General features: G+C 35.8%; 1 pseudogene; it reads right to left on the bottom strand.

Moving 5' to 3' along the window:
- Nucleotides 1-12,780, bottom strand: part of LOC109058462 — a 52,507-nt pseudogene that overhangs the window by 11,922 nt on the left and 27,805 nt on the right.

The raw sequence follows: 12,780 nt of genomic DNA, 5'->3' as shown, positions 1-12,780 counted from the left end.
GTTTGACCATTCATTATGACCATAAAATTCAAATAAATAAAATAAATCTGAAATCTTTTTTAAATTCATATTTTTTTTTTTTTTACTTTTTACATTTTATGGCTAAATACATGTTTAAAAAAAAATACTTATTTTATTTTATGGGCATAATTTAAAGTAAAACAAATAAATAATATACATAAATCTTTAATCTGTTAAAAAAAAAAAAAAAAAAAAACAATATAAGTAAAGCACACTTAAAAAAAAAGAAAATAAGACATTTTATGACCATAAAATTTTAACACATAAAATAAATCAGTAATCTATAAATAAAATAAGAAACTTTTTAAAATGTACAGCCATACAATTTTAGTTAAATAAAAAAAATAAAAAGAAAGTGTGAATTAATGCAACATAGACGTCTATGTTTTTTCCGCAAAGTTAGTTTTTTAGTTACATTAGTTTAAAGTTGTGTACTTCACATAAATCAGTGTTTGATTTGTTTTGGTTTGAAATGCTGTGGTATTGAAAATAGTAGGGACATAACAATTCATTCAACTCATGATTCGATTCACGATTCTGATTTCACAATTCGATTTTCTCACATTTTTTTTACAAAAAGAGATTGAAGACATTACAGTAAATGAGAAGGTGTCTTTTTATTAGGCTATTGCTGCATGAAATTTAAATATGACTAAACTAAATTGAAATTTAAAAACAAACCCCAAATATAATATGTAAGTTACACAAATCTCTTCATATAAACAAACTAAGGCTTTGTCTGTGCTTTTTCCATTTAAAATGAGAGGCAACAACTGCTTTTTAATCATCATCCAAACAAAGACATGTGCAGTTTTCAATCTAAATTAGAGACTTTATCATTTTGAAATTTAAAGCAAAAACAGAATGGTCTGACTTTTTTTGGGGTTTTGTGAAACTATACATAAAACATCTGAAAGAAACAACAGACGAGCTGAATGAGATGCAGATTCACTCTCTGCCAACAGGTGGCACTCATGAACAGCAATGATACAGTGTTTCCTTGGTTACCGCTGTAAACAAAAGCAGTTGCACTTTTGAACAGGAATGATAGTGTTTCCTTGGTTACCGCTGTAAACAAAGCAGCGCTTTACCGCTGTAAACAAAGCAGAACTGCGCTTATGAACAGCAATGATACAGTGTTTCCTTGGTTACCGCTGTAAACAAAGCAGCGCTTTTATCGCTGTAAACAAAGCAGAACTGCGCTTTATCAGCAATGATACAGTGTTTCCTTGGTTACCGCTGTAAACAAAACAGAGCTGCTCTTATGAACAGCAATCATACAGTGTTTCCTTCGTTACCGCTGTAAACAAAGCAGAGCTGCGCTTATTAAAAGCAATGATACAGTGTTTTCCTTGGTTACCGCTGTAAAACAAAGCAGCGCTTTATCGCTGTAAACAAAGCAGAGCTGGGCTTTATCAGCAATGATACAGTGTTTCCTTGGTTACCGCTGTACACAAAGCAGAGCTGCTCTTATGAACAGCAATCATACAGTGTTTCCTTCGTTACCGCTGTAAACAAAGCAGAGCTGCGCTTATGAACAGCAATCATACAGTGTTTCCTTGGTTACCGCTGTAAACAAAGCAGCGCTTTATCGCTGTAAACAAAGCAGAGCTGGGCTTATGAACAGCAGTGATACAGTGTTTCCTTGGTTACCGCTGTAAACATAGCAGAGCTGCGCTTATGAACAGCAGTGATACAGTGTTTCCCTGGTTACCGCTGTAAACAAAGCAGAGCTGCACTTATGAACAGCAGTGATACAGTGTTTCCCTTGGTTACCCGCTGTAAACAAAGCAGAGCTGCGCTTATGAACAGCAATGATACAGCTGTTTCCTTGGTTACCGCTTTAAACAAAGCAGAGCTGCGCTTATGAACAGCAATGATACAGTGTTTCCTTGGTTACCGCTGTAAACAAAGCAGCGCTTTATCGCTGTAAACAAAGCAGAGCTGGGCTTATGAACAGCAATGATACAGTGTTTCCTTGGTTACCGCTGTAAACAAAGCAGAGCTGCGCTTATGAACAGCAATGGTACAGTGTTTCCTTGGTTACCGCTGTAAACAAAGCAGCGCTTTTATCGCTGTAAACAAAGCAGAACTGCGCTTTATCAGCAATGATACAGTGTTTTCCTTGGTTACCGCTGTAAACAAAGCAGAGCTGCGCTTATGACAGCAATGATACAGTGTTTTCCTTGGTTACCGCTGTAAACAAAGCAGAGCTGCTTATGAACAGCAATGATACAGTGTTTCCTTGGTTACCGCTCTAAACAAAGCAGCGCTTTTATCGCTGTAAACAAAGCAGAACTGCGCTTTATCAGCAATGATACAGTGTTTCCTTGGTTACCGCTGTAAACAAAGCAGAGCAGCAATGATACAGCGTTTCCTTGGTTACCGCTGTAAACAAAGCAGAGCTGCGCTTATGAACAGCAATGATACAGTGTTTCCTTGGTTACCGCTGTAAACAAAGCAGAGCTTTTATATCGCTGTAAACAAAGCAGAACTGCGCTTTATCAGCAATGATACAGTGTTTCCTTGGTTTACCGCTGTAAAACAAAGCAGAGCTGCGCTTATGAACAGCAATGATACAGTGTTTCCTTGGTTCCTGCTGTAAACAAAGCAGAGCTGCGTTATGAACAGCAATGATACAGTGTTTCCTTGTTACTGCTGTAAATAAAGCAGAGCTGCGCTTATTGAACAGCAATGATACAGTGTTTCCTTGGTTACCGCTGTAAATAAAGCCTGCGCTTATGAACAGGAACAGTGTTTCCTTGACCCACGCGTGTAGACAAAGCAGCGCTTTAGATCGCTGTAAACAAAGCTGAAACTGCGCTTTATCAGCAATGAACAGTGTTTCCTTGGTTACCGCTGTAAACAAAGCATGGCTGCAGCTTATGAACAGCATGATACAGTGCAGCCTTGGTTATCGCTGTAAACAAAGCAGAGCTGGCGCTTATCACCAGCAATGATACCAGTGTTTCTTTGGTTACCTGTAAACAAAGCATGCTGCACTTATGAACAGCAATGATGTTTCCCTATGGTTACCGCTGTAAACAAACACAGACCTGCGCTTATGAATAAAACAGTGTATTCCTTGGTTACCGCTGTTAACAAAGCAGCGCTTATAATCGCTGTAAACAAAGCAGAACTTAATTCACATTTGATACAGTGTTTCCTTGGTTTTCCGCTGTAACAAAACAATTAGCAGACTAAACAGCAATATAAGTGTTTCCTTGGTTACCGCTGTAAAAGCAGCGCTTTAAATCGCTGGGTATAACAAAGCAGAACTATATCAAATGATACAGTGTTTGTTCCTTTGGTTATGTAGAAAAGCAGAGCTGCGCTTATGAACAGCAAGATACAGTTTTCCTTGGTTACCGCTGTAAAAAGCAGAGCTGCGCTTATGAACAGCAATGGTACAGTGTTTCCTTGGTTACCGCTGTAAACAAAGCAGCGCCGCTTTAATATGCATCGTTCAGAGGCAAACTAAAAACAGAATTCCACACAGAAATAAAATATTGACATCACAACATAGAAAATGAGCGCCAGGCTGAGCTGCCACATTTGAGTCCGAAGGTGAAGATGGTCATGATGATTTTGAAGATGAGCGCCAGGCTGAGCTGCCACATGGCTGAGTAGACGCCGGGGGTGGCGGCAGCGTCCGATCCCGCGGGATACGCCTGACTGCCGTTCATCTGGCTGCGGTACTGGCAGAGCTGAACACTCCAGCTAAAGTCCGTGAACAATCAGCGCTCGCTGGTGTTTGCCGTGTGTAAGGGTTCGGGAACGCCACGATAGGCCGTGATATATATATATATATAAAAATCTTAAAAAAAAAAAAAATTAAATTATCAAAATGATTACTATACAAAAAACACTGCTTAAAATAAAACATTAACTGATTAAATATATATATATATAAAAATCTTAAAATTCATTTTATTTTAATTTTCGTAGTTGAAAATTAAAACTAAAGCTTAAATCAAAAAATAAAAATAAATGAACAATAAAAGATAGAAACTCTAACCAAGGTTATGATTAACTAAAACCAAAACCGTATAAAAAATGCATTAAACTAAAAAAAAAAAATTAAACTGAATAAACTAAAAATAAAAACTTAAAAAACAAATAGACATATTTTGAAAAATAAAAAAAAATAAAAAAAAAAAAAAAACAAAAAAAAAAAAAAATTAATATAAAATTAAACAATAAAAAAAAAAAAACAAAAAAAACTAATCAATAAAAAACTTAAAAAAACACAAAAAAAAAACAAAAAAAATTTATCAACATAACACTTAAATAAAAGAACATAAAAGAATTTATACAATTTAAATAAAAAATAAATATGTAATCTATTAAAAATCTGTAATCTGTTAAAAACAAATAAAAATGTTAAATAAAATAATTTATACAATTTAAATAAAAAATAAATATGTAATCTATTAAAACATATAACATACATAAAAAATACACTTAAAAAAATTGTGTGGCCATTAAATGGAAATAAAATCTGTAATAAACAAAATAGAGAGACTACAGATAACAGATTTTATTAACATTTTATGGCCATTAAATAAAAAAACCTTTTTTTCTATTGGTCATAAAATTTAAATACACTGGCCACTAAATCTTAACAAAACCCTTAATAGTGCATCTAGTGTTGTCAAAAGTACTGACTGCAATTTTAAAAACATAAATTTCCCGCTAACTCTTAATGCTTATTGATCATAATGTTGACGTGCTCAACAGATATGACTGTGATTATTATTATTAAATGCAGTATTTTTGACAACACTAAACCCCGGTTTCACAGACAAGGCCTAAGCCTAGTCCCAGACTAAAATGTAAGTCTGAGCTGTTTCAACTGAAAGAAACTAGCTCTGACTGATCTTAAAATATATCAGTGCCTTTGTTTCGTCTCAAGATGCACACCAGTAATGTTTTTTCTAAGGAATATTTATAAAAAATATGACTTAAATGTCCTAACTGAACTATGACCTAATCCAGGCTTAGTCTAAGCCCTGTCTGTGGAACCAGGCTTAAGTGTATGAATGTAACTAAAACACGGACACTAATGCAAGCGTCATGTATGTACCGAAGCGCGTGGACTTGCGGCGGCGGCACCAGGCGATGTTGGCCCGGATGAAGAAGGCTCCCCACAGGCCTCCGAACACCCCCAGCAGGATGAAGGGGAAGAGCTCGAACAGGTACCAGGGCGTGTGGTACTCCACGTAAAACAGCACCAGACGGCTGTTTCCCGAACGGGTTGATGGAGCGCAGCACGAACGCCGCCACCAGAGCCGCGAAGAACGAGCGCCACAGAGTCTTCAGAGGGAAGTAATAGCTCACCTGTGAAAGAGAGAACTTGAAGTTAAAGCATGTTATTAAATGTGTTATTCTCATGTGCTCTCAGATGGAGCAGCATTTACTGTACTACACCGAGCCGTAGTTCACCGACAAGCTACGCAAACAGCTTTCATAGTCGCAGAAATATTTGATTCATCGCGCAGCCCTAGTATACTCACAGAGAAAACAGTTATTTTAAATGCACAATTTTACTGTATTGTTAATCACATGAATGCAGACTGACCTCCTCCAGACTGAACAGAACTCCTCCTATAGGAGCCCCGAAAGCCACAGACACACCAGCAGCCGACGCCGCCGACAAGACCTGCCCGCAGAGACACACAGGGTCACAGACAGAAGAAGCACAGGCGGAAAAGTTTTCTGTTTGAGAGAATGAGTCTATGTCCACTGATAGAGTCTAACCTCTCTTTTCTTGGCCTCGTTTTTGCTGTATTTGGGGAAGAGGTAGGAAAAGATGTTTCCACAGCAACAGGCCACATGGACCAGCGGACCTTCCTTCCCCAGACTGAGGCCCGACGCCACGGCCAGAACCAGAGTGATGGTCTTTATCATCAGCGTCCACTTGCCCAGATACCCGCGGATGATGAAACCGCTCAGGATGGTTTTGATCTGCAGGATGGAAGAGAGAGAGAGAGAGAGAGACAAAGAGGAAAGGTATGATTATAAAACACACATGATGCACATCATCAATGAGTGATAACCACCAAATAGCATCTGCCACTTTCCACTGGAAATGATTTTTACTGCATTAGAGGCACAAATCTAATGTTTTTGCTGCTGCTGTTGAGATAACTTAAATATGTAAGAATGCACGACGTGGAGCCGAAGAACACGAAGGGCCTTCATTAATGCACAGCTAGCCGATGATTATCCCTCTTATGCTATGGTCATTTGCCAGCATTCACATATTAAAGATGTTAATAATATTTGCGCTGCAATATTTGAAGGAAACAATAAAAATGACGGTTATTTTCATCAGTTACAACTTGTTAGATGTTACTATGGTTACCCATGTTTATAGGAAGTTCATTAATACAGAATGTGATTAAACTGACCTGGAACTACGAGTTTAATCAACAGCAGCCAGCCAATCAGAGTCGAGTATTCAGACAGACCATGGTGTAAGTTAGATTAATTAATGTAAAAGAAAATATGAAAGAACTTAACATAAAAAATATTTAGAGGTGTATTTTCAACGATTAAAATTATGCATGAATTTCCACAAATATGCAAAAAAAAAAAAAAAATCTTAAAATTGTGATCTGAGAAACAGCATTTTGACGTTTTCTATGGTATAATGGAGGGACAGATAATATATACACATACATATATATACACATACTTTTTTTTTTTTATAAATATATAAGCAGTAGCAGTTTATATATATATATATATATATATATATTATATATATATATATATATATGTATATATATTTTTTTAATATATATAATATATATAATTATAGTATATAGTATTTTTTTTTCATTTTTTTACCATTTATTATTTTTTTAAAACATGCATAATATACCATATATTATTTTTTATAAATATATATATATCTATATATAGATATATATATATATATATATATATATATATATATATTTTTTTTTTTATCTTTAAAAAAAAAATTCAGTTTATTTTATTTCAAGTTTTTTTTTTCATTTCTAAATTTTTACAAATATTGTGTTGACTACCTGTCGAGTTGAACCTTTACTGAAATTAAGAAAAATTATCATACAAATACTTTTCTCTAATTCACGGGAAATACACATTTATCATTAAATACAAATCAAGACTTTAGGCTTAATACAGGTTAAACTTTCCACTTTGCTGCAGTGTTTTTAAAAAATAAAAACAATTATATGTATCTTTTTTTTTTTTTTTTTTATCAGTTACGCACCCGATACCCTTTTAAATTATAAATATACATTAAAAATATAATAATTTTATATGGTTTGAAATCACTGAATAATTATAAAAAAGCCAGCTCCTGATGTGGACAAGTAACATTTTCTGAAGGCTACACACCTTCTTTCATAAAACATCGTACAGTATTCATGGAAAGTGGCTTCTGTTTGTTTGACAGAACAAAACCGCTCGGGGCTAAACTGAGCTCTTGTAAAACTTGCATAACACTTTTGGTAACCACAGAAACAGTGAGAAACTCAGAGCTAGAGCTCATTCTCATCGGTCACCTGAGCTCTTAAGAACATGCAGCAATCTGCTGCTTTTAACAAACACTCATTAAACATTTACAGCGACATGAAATTACGCATAAAGTGCAAATAAAGCATGATCATGTAACGCTTTCATCTGTCCCAGTTCAAGGAAAGACCTTCTACTAAAACTAAGCTCATCATTTAATAAAGCATTTGGAAACCTTTTTTGATTATAGTATAAAAATGATTAATACGTCAATAATGTCCGACAAGCAAAACCAGTTGCACAAATATCCCATTGATTGTGAAATCAGAGGTAAAACCTGTTTGAAGACAATGTCTGATCTGTATAAGTGATGTTGAGGATTACCTCAGGTATTCCAGAGCCGCAGGCGTACGGCGCAAACACCTTCACCAGAGACACGGCCAAGAAGGCGAAGGACAGCGCCCAGAACGTGAACATGAAGTAGTTCATTATATAGGAGCCTGGACCCTAGATCACAAAACACCAGAGCCATTAATAAAACCATCAGCATCCATTCCTCTGTGTAAACTAAGTGTGGGGTCAGCAAGACTTTGTTATGTTTTTGAATGAAGTCTCTTCTGTTCACCAAGGCTGCATTTATTTAATTAAAAATACAGTAAAATCAGTACTATTGTGAAATATTATTACAATTTCAAATAACTGATTTCTATGTAAATATATAGTTTAAAATGCAATTTATTCCCGTGATGAAAAGCTGGATTTTCAGCATCATTCACTCTTCAGTAACCTTTTACTGAACTGAAAGAAACTGTTTAATTCAAGATTTGTCAACCTATTATAGTAAGTTTGTTTTATGATAATATAAAAATGTTAGCCTAGGTTTTACCTGTAACATGTCAATAATGTCCCACTAGAAAAACTGGTCAACCAAATGAAAACAATATACGAGGTGAAACCTGTTTTTAAAGTGGACAGGGTAGGTGATTTTGGTTCAAAAACATGTCTTGTTATGCTGGTTGAAAGTCTCTTCACATCCTGATAGCAATCATTAAGTCACATACTCTAAATATTTCGATGGTCATAAAATTTAAAATACACTGGCCCACTAAAGCTTAACCACCCGAATAGGCAGCTAGGTTGGGCAAAGGACGGGACCTAGCAATTTGAAAAACATAAATTCCCGCTAACTCTTAATGCTTATTGAGCATAGTGTGCACATGCTCCAACAGATATGACTGTGATTATTTTTTAAATGCAGTATTGTTGACAACACGAACCCGTTTCACAGAGAAGCCTAAGCCTAGTCCCAGACTAAAATGTAATCGGAGCTGTTTTCACTGAAAGAACTACTCTGACGATCGAACCATATTCAGTGCCTTTGTTCGTCGCAAGGAGGCCACACCATAAATGTGTTTTTCGAAGGCAGATCTTAAAAAAGAGGACGGAATGTCCTGAACTAGAACTATGACTCTAAATCCCAGGCTTAGTCTAAATCCCTGTCTGTGTGGAACCAGGCTTGAAGTGTATGAATGTAACGAAAAAACAAACAGACACTACATGCCAGGCGTCATGTATGTACCGAACGCGCGTGGACTTGCGGCGGCGCACCAGAGCGAATGTTGGTCCCGGAGTGAAGAAGGCTCCCCACAGCGCCTCACAGAACACCAGCCATGACGAGCATTGAGGGGAAACGCTCGAACAGGTACCAGGGCGCTCTGGTACTCCACGTAAAACAGCACCAGAGACGGCTGTTTTCCGAACGGGTTGATGGAGCGCACGCACGAATCGCGTACCACCAGAGCGCGCGAAGAAACGTTCAGCGCCACAGAGATCTTCAGAGGGAATAATAGCTCACCCCCTGATAGAAAGGAGAACTTGAAGTTAAAGGCATGTTTTGATGTTCAAATGGTGTTATTCTGCATGTGATTCTCAGATGGTATCAGCTTTACGGTACTTACACCGAGCCCGTAGTTTCACCGACAAGCACGCACACTTTCAATAGTCCAAGAATTTTGTTCAAGCGCGCAGCCCTAGTATAACCTCCACAAGAAACAGTTTATTTTCAATGCACATTTTAACTGTATTGTTACTCACATGAATGCAGAACTGACCTCCATCCATACTGTGAAAGAACGCCTCCCCTATCGATCCCCGAAAGCCACAGACACACCAGCAGCCGACGCGCCCGCCGACAAGACCTGCCCGGCATAGACAACACAGGGTCACAGACAGAAGAAGCACAGGCGTAAAAGTTTTTCCTGTTTGAGAGAATGAGTCTATGTCCACTGATAGAGTCTAACCTCTCTTTTCCTTGGCCTCGTTTTTTTGGCTGTATTTGGGTAAGAGGTAGGAAAAATGTTTCCCACAGCAACAGGCCACATGGACCCAGCGGACCTTCCTTCCCCAGACTGAGGCCCGACGATCCACGGGCACTTGCCCAGATACCCGCGGATGAAGAAAACCCTCAACATGCCCATAAACCCCAGGATGATGAAACAGATAAAGAGAGAGATATACAAATATGAAAGATAGAAGAGATAAAAAAACAGAGAGACAAAGAGGACAGGTATGATTATAAAACACACATGATGCACATCATCAATGAGCGATTACCATCAAATCTGCCACTTTCCACTGGAAATGATTTTTACTGCATTAGAGGCACAAATCTAATGTTTCTGTTTGCTGCTGTTGAGATAACTTAAATATGTAAGAATGCACGATGTGGAGGCCGAAGAACACGAAGGGCCTTCATTAATGCCACAGCTAGCCGTTGATTATCCCGCTTATGCTATGGTCATTTGCCAGTATTCACATATAAAAGATGTTAATAATATTTGTGCTGCAATATTTGACAATACGATAAAAAATGACGGTTTATTTTCATCAGTTACAACTTGTAGATGTTACTCTGTGGTTATACCAATGTTTATAGGAAGCGCATTAATTAGAGAACGTGATTAAACTGACCTGGAACTACAAGTTTAATCAACAGCACCCCGCCAATCAGAAAAGTCCGAGTATTCAGACAGACCATGGTGTAGTTAGATTAATTAATGTAAAAGAAAATATGAAAGAACTTAACATAAAAAATATTTAGAGGTGTATTTTCAACGATTAAAATTATGCATGAATTTCCACAAATATGCAAAAAAGAAAAAAAAAAAAATCTTAAAATTGTGATCTGAGAAACAGCATTTTGACATTTTCTATGATATAATGGAGGGACAAATAATATATACACCTACATATATATACACATACTGTGTGTGTGGTGTGTGTGTGTGTGTATGTATATATATATATATATATATATATATATATATATATATATATATATATATATATATTAATGTATATATAGATATCATATATTATATATATATATATTAAAGTATTATATTTTTTTTTTCATCATTTAATTGAATTAATTAGTTTTAGTAATTGTGCATTTTATTACCCATTTATATATTTTTTATATATAACATGCCTATATATATAATATATATATATAGATATATATATATATAGATATATATATTTTTTTTTTTTATCTTTAAAAAAAAATTCAGTTTATTTTATTTCAAGTTTTTTTTTCATTTCTAAATTTTTACAAATATTGTGTTGACTACCTGTCGAGTTGAACCTTTACTGAAATTAAGAAAAATTATCATACAAATACTTTTCTCTAATTCACGGGAAATACACGTTTATCATTAAATACAAATCAACACTTTAGGCTTAATACAGGTTAAACCTCCCACTTTGCTGCAGTGTTTTTAAAAAATAAAACCAATTATATGTATCTTTTTTTTATCAATTATGCACGCCTGATACCCTTTTAGATTATAAATATACATTAAAAATATAATAATTTTATATGGTTTGAAATCACTGAATAATTATAAAAAAGCCAGCTCCTTATGTGGACAAGTAACATTTTCTGAAGGCTCCACACCTTCTTTCATAAACACACGTACAGTATTCATGGAAAGTGGCTTCTGTTTGTTTGACAGAACAAAACCGCTCGGGGCTAAACTGAGCTCTTGTAAAACTTGCATAACACTTTTGGTAACCACAGAAACAGTGAGAAACTCAGAGCTAGAGCTCATTCTCATCGGTCACCTGAGCTCTTAAGAACATGCAGCAATCTGCTGCATATAACAAACACCCATCAAACATTTACAACGACATGAAATTACGCATAAAGTGCAAATAAAGCATGATCATGTAACGCTTTCATCTGTCCAGTTCAAGGAAAGACCTTCTACTAAAACTAAGCTAATCATTTAATATAGCATTTGGCAACCTTTTTTTGATTATAGTATAAAAATGATTAATACGTCAATAATGTACGACAAGCAAAACCAGTTGCACAAATATCCCATTGATTGTGAAATCATAAAAAAAACCTGAATAAAAACAATGTCTGATCTGTATAAGTGATGTTGAGGATTACCTCAGGTATTCCAGAGCCGCAGGCGTACGGCGCAAACACCTTCACCAGAGACACGGCCAAGAAGGCGAAGGACAGCGCCCAAAACGTGAACATGAAGTAGTTCATTATATAGGAGCCTGGACCCTAGATCACAAAACACCAGAGCCATTAATAAAACCATCAGCATCCATTCCTCTGTGTAAACTAAAGCATGCATGAGTGTGGGGTCAGCAAGACTTTGTAATGTTTTTGAATGAAGTCTCTTCTGTTCACCAAGGCTGCATTTATTTAATTAAAAATACAGTAAAATCAGTAATATTGTGAAATATTATTACAATTTCAAATAACTGATTTCTATGTAAATATAGTTTAAAATGCAATTTATTCCCGTGATGAAAAGCAGGATTTTCAGCATCATTCACTCTTCAGTAACCTTTTACTGAACTGAAAGAAACTGTTTAATTCAATATTTGTCAACCTATTATAGTAAGTTTGTTTTATGATAATATAAAAATGTTAGCCTAGGTTTTACCTGTAACATGTCAATAATGTCCCACTAGAAAAACTGGTCAAAAAATGAAAACAATATGAGGTGAAACCTGTTTTAAAGGCAGGGTAGGTGATTTGGTTCAAAAACATGTCTTGTTATGCTGGTTGAAAGTCTCTTCACATCCTGATAGCAATCATTAAGTCACATACTCTAAATATATTTATACCGTCTATGGAAGGAGTAGGACCACAAAATATCTCAGTCCAAGGGCTACGATGTGCTGTCCTACCTGCATTACGCTATTGCAAATCAGCAAGAATGG

This window comes from Cyprinus carpio, chromosome B7, assembly GCF_018340385.1.
Source record: "Cyprinus carpio isolate SPL01 chromosome B7, ASM1834038v1, whole genome shotgun sequence".
NCBI lineage: Eukaryota > Metazoa > Chordata > Actinopteri > Cypriniformes > Cyprinidae > Cyprinus > Cyprinus carpio.
The sequence above is the reverse complement of the archived record's forward strand: the minus strand, read 5'-3'. Positions and strand labels throughout refer to the sequence as shown.